Below are 14,927 nucleotides of genomic sequence, written 5' to 3' on the forward strand. Positions count from 1 at the left end.
CTGCAGGTAGAAACATGTTTTTTTGTTTTTTTACTTTAAACGGTTTGGAAAAGCTTTATAACTCTCCCAATTTTATAGGCAGTAACTACAGCTCCTTTGATGCATTTAGCTTTATTTTTGATTTAGCATACATGGTTATTATAAACTGCAAACTGCCAAAGATTTGGCCCTTACAGGCATAGGTCACATTAATGATTTTCGCTGAACTGTTGGGTTATATGAATATGAAGTTGTACAGCCTTTGCTCTTAAATTTGCTGCAAAGTGTATTTTTTCTATGGATACTTTTACATTTATATTTTCTATTTTAAATCCATTTTAAGAACAATGCAAGAATAGTTCAGTATCTTTTATTTAAAAATTATGGATTTGTGTGTTACCTTTGTATAAATCCTATCCTGACAATGTGTAATGCCTTAAAGAAAACTTGATAGTGTAGCTTGTGACCCAATTATTGGTCAAATTTCCTTTACTGCTGATTACCTCATCACTTTTCAAGGAGAGAACACCAGACTTTCTGCTAAATTTCATTATCATTTTGATAAATAAAATGTATTTTGAAAATTTTAAATACAAGATTATGCAAGCAGCAAGAAATTCTCCAACAGTCCAACATACGTTAGTTATTGGTTATAAGGTGAATATGCAAAACCTTCAGTGACAAAGGCAACATTTTGGGACGTTCATTCCCCCTACATTTTTCTCAGTTCAATAAAAAATTGAAAATCACCACAACTTCTTAAGTTTGTCTATTTCTCCCACCATTCATTTGCAAAACTAGTTTTACTGTAGAGAATGACAACACTGAAAAAGCCACAAATTACAGTAAACAATAAAACCTGGATATTGATTTAAGGGTTCTTAAATGCTCATCCATCTTATATACAAGGTTAACTTATTATTCTGCAACTGTTTAATGACATTTCAGGAGAGTAGATTAAAGAAAATTAGCACCATAGGTTGTCCAACTTATTTTTCATTATTTACCTACTTTATGATTAATGGAATTACACTGCAGAAATTGAGAGGTCTCACAAACCATTAACAGCTTTACTGTCTGCAAAGCACCTGATGGGAAATAGTATTAAACAGTATTAGCATATTTCTTATTCCCTTTTTTTTTGGTTCAGTGGAAAAGTAAAAATGTAGACCTACTGCCAAAACATCCATCCGGCTTATTACGACTTTCACCAATTCTGTCCTGGACATTGGTCTAATATTGCCATGAACTTCATTTCCGGTTTATCCAGCACTAAAGGTAACAGTCTTTTCCAGACTGCCTGTGCAAAGCAAAGCCTACAGGCCCCAGCTGTTCATCCCAATTTGCTCCACTCTGATTTCCCTGCAGCTTGAGTACAGCATGTGTGAAATTATCTATTACATTCATCCATACATACATTTTACTCCGCTTATCTGGGGGCGGGTCGTGGAGCAAGCAGTCTAAGCAAATATGCCCGACCCACACATACTTCCTCCAGCTGCTCTGGGGGGACCCTGAGGCAACACCAGGCCATCTCAGAGACACAGTCCCTCCAGCGTGTCCTGGGCCTTCCACAAGGCCTTCTGGAAGGAGGGACATGCCTGGAAAAGATGGCTAAGCCACCTCAGCTGGCTCCTTTCGACATGGAGGAGCATTGACTCTACTCTGCAGATGGCGCCTCACACCGAGTCTGGTTCTGCTGGAGGTTCCATGCTCTTAAAAGGGAATTTTCTTCTCCACTGTCACTACATACAGTAAATGCTTGGTGTGACGGATGGCAGTGAGTTAATCACCAATCAGACGACGAACAAAACAGCTTTACTTGTAATTAAAGATTTAGCTTTCACAATAAAAAAATATATATATATATATTTCCGAATATTTTAATTTTATAACTTATTTTATCACTGGGTGAGTTTGATGCCCACGCACCCTCTATTGGCCAGCCACCACTGAATAAATAAATAAATAAATAAACATATATATACAGTATATATATATATATATATGTATATATATATATACATACATGTGTGTGGCCACATATCTATGACCTAGTAGGGACAATATGCCAGAAATATGACACATTTTGGGGTCAATAACTGCTCCCCATCAGGAGAAGTTTTCTTTAGGTTTAGGCTTAGGTATGTATGTGTTGTCAATAGTTAGGGTCTGCGTTAGCCAATAGAAATTAATACGATATGCATGGAAGCCAATAGAAAGTCGCCACAAGGACGTGTGTGTTTGTGTGGGTTGGGTGGTGTGGGGTTGATAGTCTGTGTCTGCAAAAGTTCAGTTAAAAGAGAGAGGTTCATCAACATTTCCTTATTTCATACTTCATGTAAGAGTAACCATTTCTCAGGCTGGACAAAGTGGAAATAGTGCTAAAAACATCAAAGTGGTGAGTTGACAGATCTATTATGCATTTTACTTCTTTAAATACTTTAATTTGTTTCAAGAGTTAAGATTTGTCAGACCCATAATCTTAATAACCTTATAAAGGTTACTGAAAATGGTGATAGGAAAGTTAGATTTAACATTTGCTGATCAATTTCAGAAAATGATACATTTTTTTCAGAAACCACTGATAAATCTGTTGGTAATTCCAGGGAGGTTAAAATCTGAGATAGTATCAAACAAACGGTGGTTTACACTGTTTTTTTTATGTATCGAGTTTCTGCTAAGTCTTTCTGATATGTCTTTTTATTTATTTTTTTAAGTCAGGCAATTTTTGTTGGGCCGATAGAGAAACCAAACAACTTATCTTAACTCTTCACAAATTTGTTTTACCTTCACATCCAGAAACACTGATTACGATCTAATAGGGGTCGTGAAGCTTAAACAACTTTCTTCTTAAGACGCCACAAGAAATGGAGTTTTCAGATTCTCTTGCTGCAGTTATTTGGATCAACATCCGTGTCTGCCTCCCGTTGACTTTTCTGCTCATGGCTTTCTGCTGCATGGTACATCAACAGTTTGCCTGTGTTTTAAAATATCACTTGATGGTATAGTCACATAAACATGTTTAGTTTATTTCTAAGCTTTTTCTGCAGGTCCGATTGGATCGTGTTCCCGTCTCCTACTTCATCAACCTTCTGCTCTCCAATCTAGTCCAGCTCATAATTCTGATCGCTCTACCTCTACTTCCGGATTATTACTGGAAACGTCTAATCTCTGTCCATATCTATGCCTGTTGTGCTCTGGCCAGCCTTTACTTCAGGATGATCATAGCTTTAGAAAGGTACCAAGAACTCATTAGCATTTGGTACTAGTGTTCTTGCAAAAATATCCTTACATACAGGGTTTGTTGATAATTTTTGCTACCTTTTCTTTCTTTGTTGCAGATGTTTTTTCATCTCCAATCCACTATCAAACTGTCTGACACAAACCAAATACATGGTGATACTCTGTGCTTTGGTATGGGTGTGTAGTTTTGGATTTCTTCTTCTTTTTAAATTTGCCAAAGGACTGCTTGTGCTAGTTATTGCCATCTTTCCAGCCCCTGTCTTTATTGTTTGTCTCTTTTGGGCCCTTAAATGGATAAATACCAACATGTCAGTGTCAGCTGAAGAAAAACATGGAGATATGGGAACTTTGCTCTTGCTGTGGGTTAATTACATGGTCTCAATCTTTCCTGTAGTTATTTATTTCATATATCTTGGTGATTTTAATCGCTATTTTTTCAAGATTGCAGATATTTTTTTGACATTTTTTCTCCTCAGTCCATGTATGGACTTGATCTTGTTTATTTTCATGTGTAAAGGTCTGATTGGTAAGCTGCTGATACTGTGCTGCTGCAAGAGTGAAGCTAATGAGGGATCAGATCTCAACAGGTCTTCAGTTTAAATACATCAGCGAGTGATTCAGACTGTGGTTCTAAAACATTAATAGGAGAAAAAGAGAAAAAACATAATAAAGAAGTAACTTTAGTGACTAATTCTAAAACAGACAAATCTGATTCATAAATATTCAATTGTGAAAACATAACATTTGTCGTTTAATGCTATATTCATATGAAACAGAATATTCACAATCAATAAAGATCTTTTTTACTTTTGCTATGCACTGTGTTGTTTAAGAAACTTGCATGTTTGAATGCTTTACTGAGAATCTTCTTGCATTTTGATCATTATCTTAGTTTCCTGTGTCTTATCTTTATCACAGACAGGAAAAAGTAGTTTATAAAATAAGAGAAATTTTGTATAAAAACCCTTACTTCATGCATTTTTTGGAAAAATGCATCATGGTCAAAAATTACAAGAAAAAAAACGTTGGTTTAAGATTTATTTATATAAAGGAAACCTTTAAACCTTTCATGGCTTTTTAGCAGATCAGTGAAAAAATATCAATGCTTGCAGGTTTTAATGGCAGACTAACTGGTGGGGAGCATGAGTTCACTGATCAGGCATCAGGTGAGCAAGACAAACTTTATAACTTGTTGAAACTTAATGGAAGAAAATAGATACAAAAATATGATCTAATTAAAGGGGTTAATATTACAAATGGAGCAGAAATGAAATGCTTCAGGAACCGAATACAAAAATAAATAAAAAATTAAACCTAAAAGGATCAGCTGATGTCACTCACATTGGAAAACATAAATAATAATAATGGAAGCAGTTTCAAAACAGAAACAAAACTCAGTCCTTTTCAGCTTTTAGTCTGTAAACAGGACAGCAGCCCAAATGATACAATTGGGAAGAGGGGCACAGGTGCAGTTGGTCAAAGGGATTTTGTGGGAAAAGATCATTTAGTGATTTAAATCAAGGTTATTGATATGAAGTCCAAAAAATGAGAGGAAAAGAGTGCAATGAAGACAAAATTCAAGAAAGACCCTCCTTCCCTTGTATGACTCCTAAGAACTCTTTGCTTTTGCTTAAGATGCCAAAAGTTCAGGGCATCTGGGCTCAATACACATTTTTTTTGGTGAAAGTTTAAATATGTCAAGATGCAAACCTTCTCAAAATGCTTCCTGCTGTATTTTGATCATATCTGAACTTCTGCCAATAACTCAGCACAGTGAGGCTCTGAAGTTAGTGAAGAAAACCACTTCTAAAAAAAGAAAAACAAATCTTGTGGTCAAACATACAGCTGTGAAAATGTAAGTAGGGATATTATTTGACTGCAGGTGTTGTCAGAGAATTGAGTTTTTAAACACTTCTAGAATACTCTCATAATAACCCCAACATCACATCACTATTGCAAAGCTGCTGATTTTAGCTGCTAGATTGCTGAGCAGAAAAACATCCTCAGCAGCAGAGTGGTGAGTAAAATATTAATTATTATCAGAAATAAATATTTAAATGCATCTTTTATGTTCAGGTTTGATCAAAATGATACAAAGGATAGTACTGTTTCATTTCATTTACTTTTGAAACATTTAAATTATGATTTTACCACAAATAATTCTATTAAAATATTTATGGGTCATTCCAAGGGTCTTTTGTGTCATAATGGGCTACATTTTGTTTTGACATGGATTAATACAAATTTTATTTATCTCATCATATAAGCTTGAATATGTTCTAATATAAACGTGAACATATTTACATAAATAATTGTATTATAAAATAAAAAATGTGCCTAATTGAAACTTGGTTTAATTGCCTTGTCCCATTTTATAAATAGCTCAGTTTGTAGTAGTTTTCATCTAATGTTTTCTTTACATTTCCAAATGTTTATTACTTTGAAATTATTAAAACTTAACTTAAGATTGACTCCCATGAGTTAACTGTCCATCCTGTTACCCTGATACCCAGCTTCCCCTTCCCTCCAAACCACCTCCATCCTCACATCTACAGGAAAAACCTTGTTTTTTTTTTGGGAGGGAAAACATTTAAAAGACACAGGATGAAATTTCTTTCCCTGTTTTATAACGGTTCATTAATGTGTTCATTAATGACATAACATCTCCGCCTTGTTACCCTTATTTGCATTGAAAATAGATTTTTTTCTTTTCATTTTTAGTTTTAAAGTTACTACATGCAAATACTAGTAAACTCCTCAGTGGTCATCAAGCACTAGCTTGTTTTTAATGACAGGATAAGTCATTTCTGATTTTAGTGGTAATTTTTCCTCCTCTTACGTCCACTGTGTTACAGTTTTTTGTGAATACAGGATGGACTGAAAACGTTCAGAGAAGTTTGGATTTCTACCATAGATTCTTATTTAAGATGAGTTTATGATAATAAATATTAATCCTGTGGTCAGGGAATGCTGTGTCTCCTGGAGAAAACAAAGATGCTACAGGTCTCATCGTGATGCAGACCCTTAAATAAAGATAGAATACGTATGAGAATTTGATCAAATGCAGGACAGTGTGACATCCTCAGCACGAACAATAAAATATAAAAGATAAATAAAAGATAAATAACAGATAAAAAATAAAATAATATTAGAAAAAATAAAATTCACATGGTGTTACTGTGGTCAATTGAAAATAAATAGTGGGAATGTTAACAGAAGAAAGAAAAGTTAAAATCTGTATTTCTAAAGCAGTTTTTAGTTTTTATTAATTTTTCTTAAGAACATTATTGATATTTGATGATGATTTTCTTTCCCCAACAGGATCAAGTAAAAAAATTGAATGGTCTATTTTCAGGACATATTATTATTCATATTATTATTATTTTGTTATATTATAATAATATTATAAGAATAAGAATGTATTATTATTGTTATTATTATTGTTATTATTATTCAAATCTTAAAATTTATTGATAATTTTCAAAGAGAAGGTTAAAACGGCAATCAAATGTACAACTTTTTTGGTAACAACTTTTTTTTCTTTAGAGTAAATCAGAACAATGTACCAAGATTTTCTTAACGTGATGATTTGGATGGACATCCGTGCCTGTTTTCCCTTCACTTTACTGGCCATCGGTTTGTGTTTTATGGTGAGTCATTTAGAAAATAAACGTGATATTTAATTGTTATTCAAACTATACGTATATCGAATTTATATCAAAAACTTTTAAAGAACTTAAAGGCAGACTGTGTAATTTTTGGTCACTAGCGGCGCTAGACCTGTCACTGCCCATATTTTGCTTCTACTAAACATCCAAAATAATACCAAAGATATATGACTATACTAGGAGCAGAGTGTGAACTTACCAGTCTAATTGTAAAGTTAAGAAAAGGCCATTGGTTTTACATCTGGCTTCTTCTTTTAGCGAACAAATAAACTCCTTTCCAATATCGACTCTTGTTTTTCCTCACATATGATGAAAGTTTTTTCTATGCCTTAGCCATGACCAGCAGGACGAAAAAAAAGCAGAGCAAAAGCCTTAGCTTCATGACTATATAAGGTGGTATTTCAATAGGGGAGCCCATCTTGTATTATTGATAGTGTCAAGCGCTGTATATTGGCCTGAGGAATCATTTAAAATAACTCCTTAGTCACAAACTCTGTAGGTCAAAAAGTCCACATTCTGCCTTCGATAAAATAAGTTTTAAGTTCTATATTCCAACATCTAGAAACATCGAAAAGAAGTGCATTTTAATTGACTAAATTATAGAGTATTTAGTTGCATTTACTTTAGTACTTGACTTAAAAGTTTTAATAGTAGTTAGTTATTTCACTGTATGTTTTACTTGAAGAATATTTTTCTGAAGTATTGCAATTATTTCTTAGTTTTATGTAAACTATATCAATAACAAATAACATCACAAAACAATACGTAGAATATTATCTTGGGTATCAAAGAATTCTGTTGGGATCTGGAGTTGTTCCAACTTTCCCCAGCAGAGTGCGCCGTGGGTTCTCTGGGCTGGAGCTCACCAGCACACCTGGAGCTCGTCAGCCCATTAGAGGACCCCTCTACTTAAGCAGATGCCAGACCTTTCTTCGACGCTGCAGTGTTAGCTAAGTTTGGTTAGCGAACCTGAGCCTCTTTGTCTTTTGATTTTGTCCCCTAGAGAAAACTGAATTCTAACCAGCCTTTGTCTTGTCACTCCGAGGAAAACCTGTCTCTCGTGTGAGGCTCTGGGAGAGCTTAACCTGAATCTGCCTGCCTGCCCTAGAGAGCCAAACCTGAAGATCTCACTTTGGAATCCACCTGCTGCTCTTGGAAGGAGAGGTAACCCCTCAATCCAAGGTCTGATCCAACAGTCAGAAGTTAGACGCTGCACCTGCTCAGCACTCTGTCAAACCAACAGTCTCTGGACCCAACCGGTTCCCCCCCTCTGAGAAGAAAGCCAGAAACTCTCCAAGGTATAGTCTGCAAACATATGAAAACTAAACAATGTTTCCAATCCTCCTGGTTAACCAAACTGTCACCTCTGCAGACGCCTGAGAATCCAGCCTGGACCTGTTTCCTGAACGCAGTCTTATTTTGTGCGAACATTTAATAAACTTTTTTAAACTTTTCATCTGTCTCCTGGTAGTGTTCTGCATGTGGGTTTGATTCAGAACCAATCATGACAGAACACTGCGGCCAAACACAAAGCCCAGCAGATCACCTCCGGAGGAGGCTTGAGGAGCAGGACGCTCAAATCCTTGGACATGCCCTCACCATCCGTGAGTTACACAACAAACTTGAATATCAGAACCAAGTCTTGCAGAATTTCGCTGGCTACATGGGAAATGCTAATGCTACGCCTGCAGTCCGTCCTGTTCCGGAACCACTTCCGCCTCTAAGGTCACCATCCGTGACGTCATTTCCTGAGTTCCGTCCGAGTCTCCCTGAAAGATTTTCAGGTAACCAAAAGGAGTTTAAGGGTTTTTTTGTTCCAGTGTCGTTTGCTTTTTGAACACTCCCCTGGCAGTTTTCCTAACGATAGGAAAAAGATTTCCTTTATTCTGTCCCAACTAGCAGGTCGAGCCCTGGAATGGGCGGAGGCAAGACTTTCTTCTGAGTCCAGTTTTCGTTGTACAATTTCCGAATTTTTATCTGACTGTCCCTTTAATTAAACCCCTCAGAGTTTCAGCTATCGATGGAAAGAAACTTCATCAAGTAACTCACCTTAAAATCAATTAAAATCATAAACTGTTTAATCCTGTTATTGTGGAGTACCTGGTTCTGGGTATGTTTAATTACAGGGTACCTTGTCTTTTTTTTTGTAGGTGTTTCTTCATTATCTGGCCACAGCTGCACCTCATCAGACAAGCAAAGGGTTCTGTGATAATCTGTGTTTTGTTTTGGATGCTCTGCATGATCCTTTTTCATGTTTCGATAATTTTTTATCAGAGTTTGATCTTCTTTATTTTTGCTCTAATACCTTCCCCCATCTTCATCTTCTGTTCACTTGGAACCTTAATTTTTCTGCCTGGAGCTACCTCAATATCTCCTGAGGGAAGACGTAGAATCGTGGGGGCTATTTTTCTGTTGGTGCTTAATAACATCCTAACAATTGCTGCACCAGTTATTGTCTTTCTTTCTTATTTACCTTCTATTCCATTGGATGTGTATAAGGTTTTATTGACCTTGTTTCTTTTCAGTCCTTTTATGGATCTGTTTCTGTTTGTCTTCATGCGCAAAGGACCTTTTGACAACTTTCTATCATGTCTCTGCTGCTGTAAAATGGAAACCTCTGCAGTAGATGGTGACAGCAAATTATCTACTTGAGTTGAGCTTAGATAGATAAGTTCATAAACACAAAGAAAAAGATACATTGTCTAAGACTAAATCCAAATGTAAGTTAATCCCTTGTTGCCTGTATATGTAAATAATTATATAGAAATGCCTGTTTGACTGATTTTTACTTTGACAGTTGGCTGCGTGACTGGTGTTTCCTGTTTCCAGCCTGGTAATGTTTTGGATCATATCTTTGCTGAATTGGAAGTAAAGAAAAAAAAGAAACTTGACAGTTTGGCTTTTCACTCAGTTCTGTTTTTTTGGTCCAATGTATTTACTGCTGATTACCTATTATTACTTCTTAAGACAAGAGGACCATGTTTTTTTTATACATTTGTATTTCATCTAAAAATTTCGATTAATAAATACTTTTTTTTAAATGATTGCTCTATTTTAACCACTGTACTATATTTGATCTACAATATGTAATTTATCAATAATTTGAAAGCATCCTGATTACGCAACCAGTCAGAAATTTCCAAACAGTCAGACCATAAATGGGCTGTAAGGTTTTTCTCTGTAACCTAAACACTTCAGTGAAAATAATTTTTTTTTGAGGTAATTTTTCCCTTGATTTTTGATTATATTTACATTTATTTAAAATTGTTTTTTAAAATTTCTTTAAACTGTGCCAACAGAATATTTATCTGAAAGTAGGAATGTTTCGTTTTGATCCTATTTTGTGTGATAAAATGTTAGTTTGAATAGAAGTAATGATGAAATTCTGTAACATTCACTATGCTATACTGTTTAGGGGGACAGAAAGCAGGTGCTTCCCCTCCCTACTCTAGACAAGGGTGAAGGGAAGGTCATGAGAAATAAGGAGTTCACAAAGCCTCTTTCGTGCTATGGTTAAATTTTATGCTCTTATCGTTCTCCCGTCCTGTTTCTGGTGTGAACGGAATATAGTTGTCTGAAATGTTTATCTGAGCAAATTTATGTCCTTTGATGAACTAAAGTGTTTCTCTTGGGAAGATTCAGTGTTCATGTGTGTGTATGCTGTGGATTCTTTTTAAATGTAGGGGTGTGTTTCTGAATGCTTCAGAATCGCACTCAGGTGTATTCAGCTGGTTTGTGCCATTCTCCTCTGCAGGGTAAAATAAAACCTTTTCTTCCTTGCATATCAACTCTCAGTGCTCATTTCTTACTCCACAACCGCTTTCCTCGGAAAAAAAATCAGTTCTAGGAGAATCAAGCCAACAACGCCATACTGTGAAAAATGTATTTAACTATACAGTACCGTTAAATAAAGAGAGATTGATGGATTCACTCAGTCAGCACTTTTTTACCTTGCAAAGTATAACAGAGAACAAGACTACATTCATCCCTTACATGTATGATGTTCAGCCCTTTTCTGACTAGCCAGAGTTTGTCTCCCTTACTTACGATAAATGGAAAGCATTCTGAGTAAAAACAAACTGTTGACACTCTGGTAAAACAGTATTATGTGTCATATCAAGCTCAAAGGCTATGACAAAAACGGGACGCTGATGAGCATATCTGTATCAAAATCATCTATTTAGAAAAAACCCAGGACTAGCGACCACAGCATGTCCGAGGAATGATTGCAGAAATGCTGCTGCCTGCTCCCAACAGATCCCATCTGGTGGCCAAACCAAGCAGGCCATATTAGGCATAGAAACAGCCTTTTAATGGCAACCTGGTGTGTTTGATTATGCAGGCCAACTACTTCCTGAAAGATAAAGAAAGAAAAGAGCAGAGACACCCAGTGGACTTTGGGGTGGTCACGCATTCTATGAATAAACCTTGAGAAACAATCTGGCTTGTTATGGGAATAAGTGTTTTTGGTCACAAACACCCATCACTCAGATATTTTGTGGCCTTGCAGGCAAAACAGACTGAGTAAAGAAATTTTTTAGTGAGTAAAAAGCATAGATCAATATATGAAATGAAAAATAAATAGAAATCACTAAATAAAACTGTATGAATAGAGGAAACTACCCCATAAAACAAGTTTTTCCAGACCTGGATAAAAGACCATCTGAGTTTAACAGGGAAATGTTCCTCCATAAACAAATTGCATCAAACATGACAAATCTATAACAGGTGGGATAAGAGGCATTTGCTTACCATCAGTGACTAAATTAACTTCATGTCAGTTAAGTGTTAATGCAGCGGATTAAGTGAACTCACGACTACAATCAAATACAGCCAAGGTAAGTTTCTTAAAGCGCTCGTTGATTGTGTAAACATTTGTATTTGGAAATAAACTACTTACTTGAATATTTTCAAAGTTCAAACAATGGTAATGATGTATGAAATATCACATAAATTAAGTCATTTACTCTCTTTATAATAGAATACAATAGAACAGAATAGAATGGAATAGAATAGGATAGAATAGAAAATCCCTTTATTGTCTGTTGTGATTTCAAATTCAATGCCCATCCAGGTCTAATGCTATACTAATACTGTGAATAACTGTTATATGCAATTTCTAGCCAGCTGGGATTCATATTTTCTGATACTTTAAGATGTTAATTTCCCTCGCCGGTCAAAATGTAAGAGTTTATAAACAAAAATCATTCAGCACCAAGTCAAACATATTTCAGTCTAGAACTCTTAACTAAAACTAGTGAAGCTAAACTAAACTACTATGTAAAAAGACAAAGGGCAACATGGTTGAAAACCATATTGCAGTTTAAGATGTATTTTGTGTTTGGAAACCAAAGTTTATCTGGAAAAATTTGGGATATGATCAAATTAGCTTTTCACTAATTTAGAGAAATTGGAATGTTTTTAAACCAATTCACAATGCAATCCAATTTCAATTCAATTCAATTCAGTTTATTTATATAGCGCCAAATTCACAACACATGTCATCTCAAGGCACTTTATAGTTCAACAAGATCATACAGTCAAATTGATACAAAGTTTTCTATCTAAGGAAAACCAGTTGATTGCATTGACTCATTGACTCAAATACAATCCCTCACACTAAGCATGCTTGTAGCGACAGTGGAGAGGAAAAACTCCCTTTTAACAGGAAGAAACCTCCAGCAGAACCAGGATCAGTGTGAGCGGCCATCTGCCGCTCACACTGAGCCTGGTGAATAAAAGGTGAATAAAGGTGAACAAAAAATAATTTGCATTAGATGTGGTTAGCAAAAATCTCAGAGGGGACCGCGGACTGCGGCTCTGGGTCAGGAACAGAGGAGCCCGCCGATTGCGGCTCCGGGTCAGGAAGAGAGGAGCCCGCCGATTGCGGCTCCGGGTCAGGAACAGAGGAGCCCGCCGTTTGCGGCACCGGGTCAGGAACAGAGGAGCCCGCCGATTGCGGCTCCGGGTCAGGAATAGAGGAGACCGCCGCCTGCGGCTCCGGGTCAGGAAGAGAGGAGCCCGCCGATTGCAGCTCCACATCAGGGACAGGGGAGTCCGCCGATTGCGGCTCCACATCAGGAACAAAGGAGACCACCGACTGTGGCTCCAAATCCTGCAAGGGAGAAACCGCCCATGGCGGCAAAGGTTCAGTCTCTGAAGAGGCTTGTGATGCTCGCGGAGGACTCTCGGCGGTCAGGGGCACCTGCAGAAAGGTCCTAGGAGGTGTAAAATCACATACCTCGAATTGAAACACCTCTTTAAAGTTCTGCTCAGGGGTCTCTGGACGGCACAGAGCTAACTCAGGGGTCTCTGGATGGCACAGAGCTAACTCAGGGGTCTCTGGACGGCACAGAGCTAACTCGAGTCTCTGGAAGGCACAGAGCTAACTCAGGGGTCTCTGGACGGCACAGAGCTAACTCGGGTCTCTGGACGGCACAAAGCTAACTCGGGTCTCTGGATGGCACAGAGCTAACTCAGGGGTCTCTAGACGGCACAGAGCTGACTCAAGACGGCTCAGGGCTGACTCAGGGGTCTTTAGACGGCTCAGAACTGGCTCAGGGGTCTCTAGACGGCTCAGAGCTGGTTCAGGGGTCTCTAGACAGCTCAGAGCTGGCTTACGGCGACGCCGTCTCTTAAGTCGGGGTTCCTTAGAAGCTGGGCTAATGGGTTCACAGACTGACTGTGGCAAAAGGCTAACTGGTGTGCAAGTGGGTTCAGGTGCAGGTTTAGCTGAAATGCGAACAGGCTTAGGAGTTGGACTAGTTGGTTCATGATGAGGTGACAAGAAGGGGAACAGATCATCTCGATCCCCGTAATAAAAGTTCCAGAGGTCTGACTCATGGATTACAGGAGCTCTGACTGTTTGGGTTGTGACTTGTGGTTTGATTTTAAGCTTCTTAATGGATGGTGCTAACTGATGATCATGTAAGTGGTGGCTGAACTGGACTGAACTGGGCAGAGATGGACTGAACAGGGCTGTACAGAGCTGTACTGGGCTGGACTGGACTGGACTGAACTGGGCTGAGCTGGGTTGGACTGGGCTGAGCTGGGTTGGACTGGTTTCCTAGACCTGGGTTTGACTCTTGTGCATAGTCTGTGATCAAGATATAAGGTTGTGTGAATGAGCTCTTCCAGGGTTTCAGGTTCATCTAGGGTTGCTAGTTTGTCCCTAATTTCTTTGTTTAGTGCGTTGCGGTAGATATTTTTTTAGCATAGCATCAGTCCAGCAGGAAGTCTATTGAAAACTCCTCTACAGTTCTATTCCCTTGTGAAAAGTTAGACAGACCCTGAGACTGAGCAGAATTATCGGAGAATACTAGAGTGAATTCGTTTAAAAATTGTTCTAGAGTACATGTAATACTGGATTCAGGAGAAAAATGGGTCTCTTTCCATTCGTGGGCTTTACCGGATAATTGTGAGAGAATAAAAACTATTTTTCTCTCGTCGTCAGGGAAACTAGACGGATAGAGTTCAAAAAATTATTTGCATTGCCACAGAAAACTTTTACACTGACTAGATAAACCAGAAAATAGTGACGGACGGAATTCCGGAAGTGACGAAACGGACTCCGGAACCGGCAGTTGAGCTGGCGTCGTGTTAGCGTTTCTCACGTTGCCTGCTAGTTTGTTCTTTTAACTGAAAACTGGTATTTAACTCACAGAGGGTCGAGTGGAGTTCATGGATCTGAGCAGCTTGTTCCTCAAGCCTCCTCCGGAGGTGATCTGCTGGGTTTTGTGAATGGCCGGAGTGTTCTGTCATGATGGGTCTCTAGTGTTTAAACCCACATGCAGAACAGCACAGGAAACGAAGTAAAAGTTTAACAGTTTATTAATGAGAAGCACACAAGAATAATAATGAACTGGTTCTGGTACTGGTCCGGGACTGGAATCACTGAGTATCTGCAGAGATGGATAGTTTGGTTAGCCAGGCAGCGGTGATGACTTGTCAGGGGTTAGATTCAGGTTTGTACCTTGATGAGGTTCAGACTGATCGATGGAGAGAGGGAACCGGTTGGGTCCAGAGACGGTGGGT

General features: G+C 37.8%; 1 long non-coding RNA gene across 1 annotated transcript; it reads left to right on the plus strand.

Annotated features, from left to right (window-relative positions):
• Nucleotides 1-2,275: 2,275 nt before the first annotated feature.
• Nucleotides 2,276-3,541, plus strand: LOC119778805. The gene is made up of 4 exons (XR_005280133.1): nucleotides 2,276-2,380; nucleotides 2,782-2,942; nucleotides 3,033-3,220; nucleotides 3,324-3,541. It is a non-coding gene; the product is annotated as an uncharacterized LOC119778805 (long non-coding RNA).
• Nucleotides 3,542-14,927: the final 11,386 nt, after the last annotated feature.

This window comes from Cyprinodon tularosa, unplaced genomic scaffold, assembly GCF_016077235.1.
Source record: "Cyprinodon tularosa strain WSP-4 unplaced genomic scaffold, ASM1607723v1 ctg1390, whole genome shotgun sequence".
NCBI classification, from domain to species: Eukaryota; Metazoa; Chordata; class Actinopteri; order Cyprinodontiformes; family Cyprinodontidae; genus Cyprinodon; species Cyprinodon tularosa.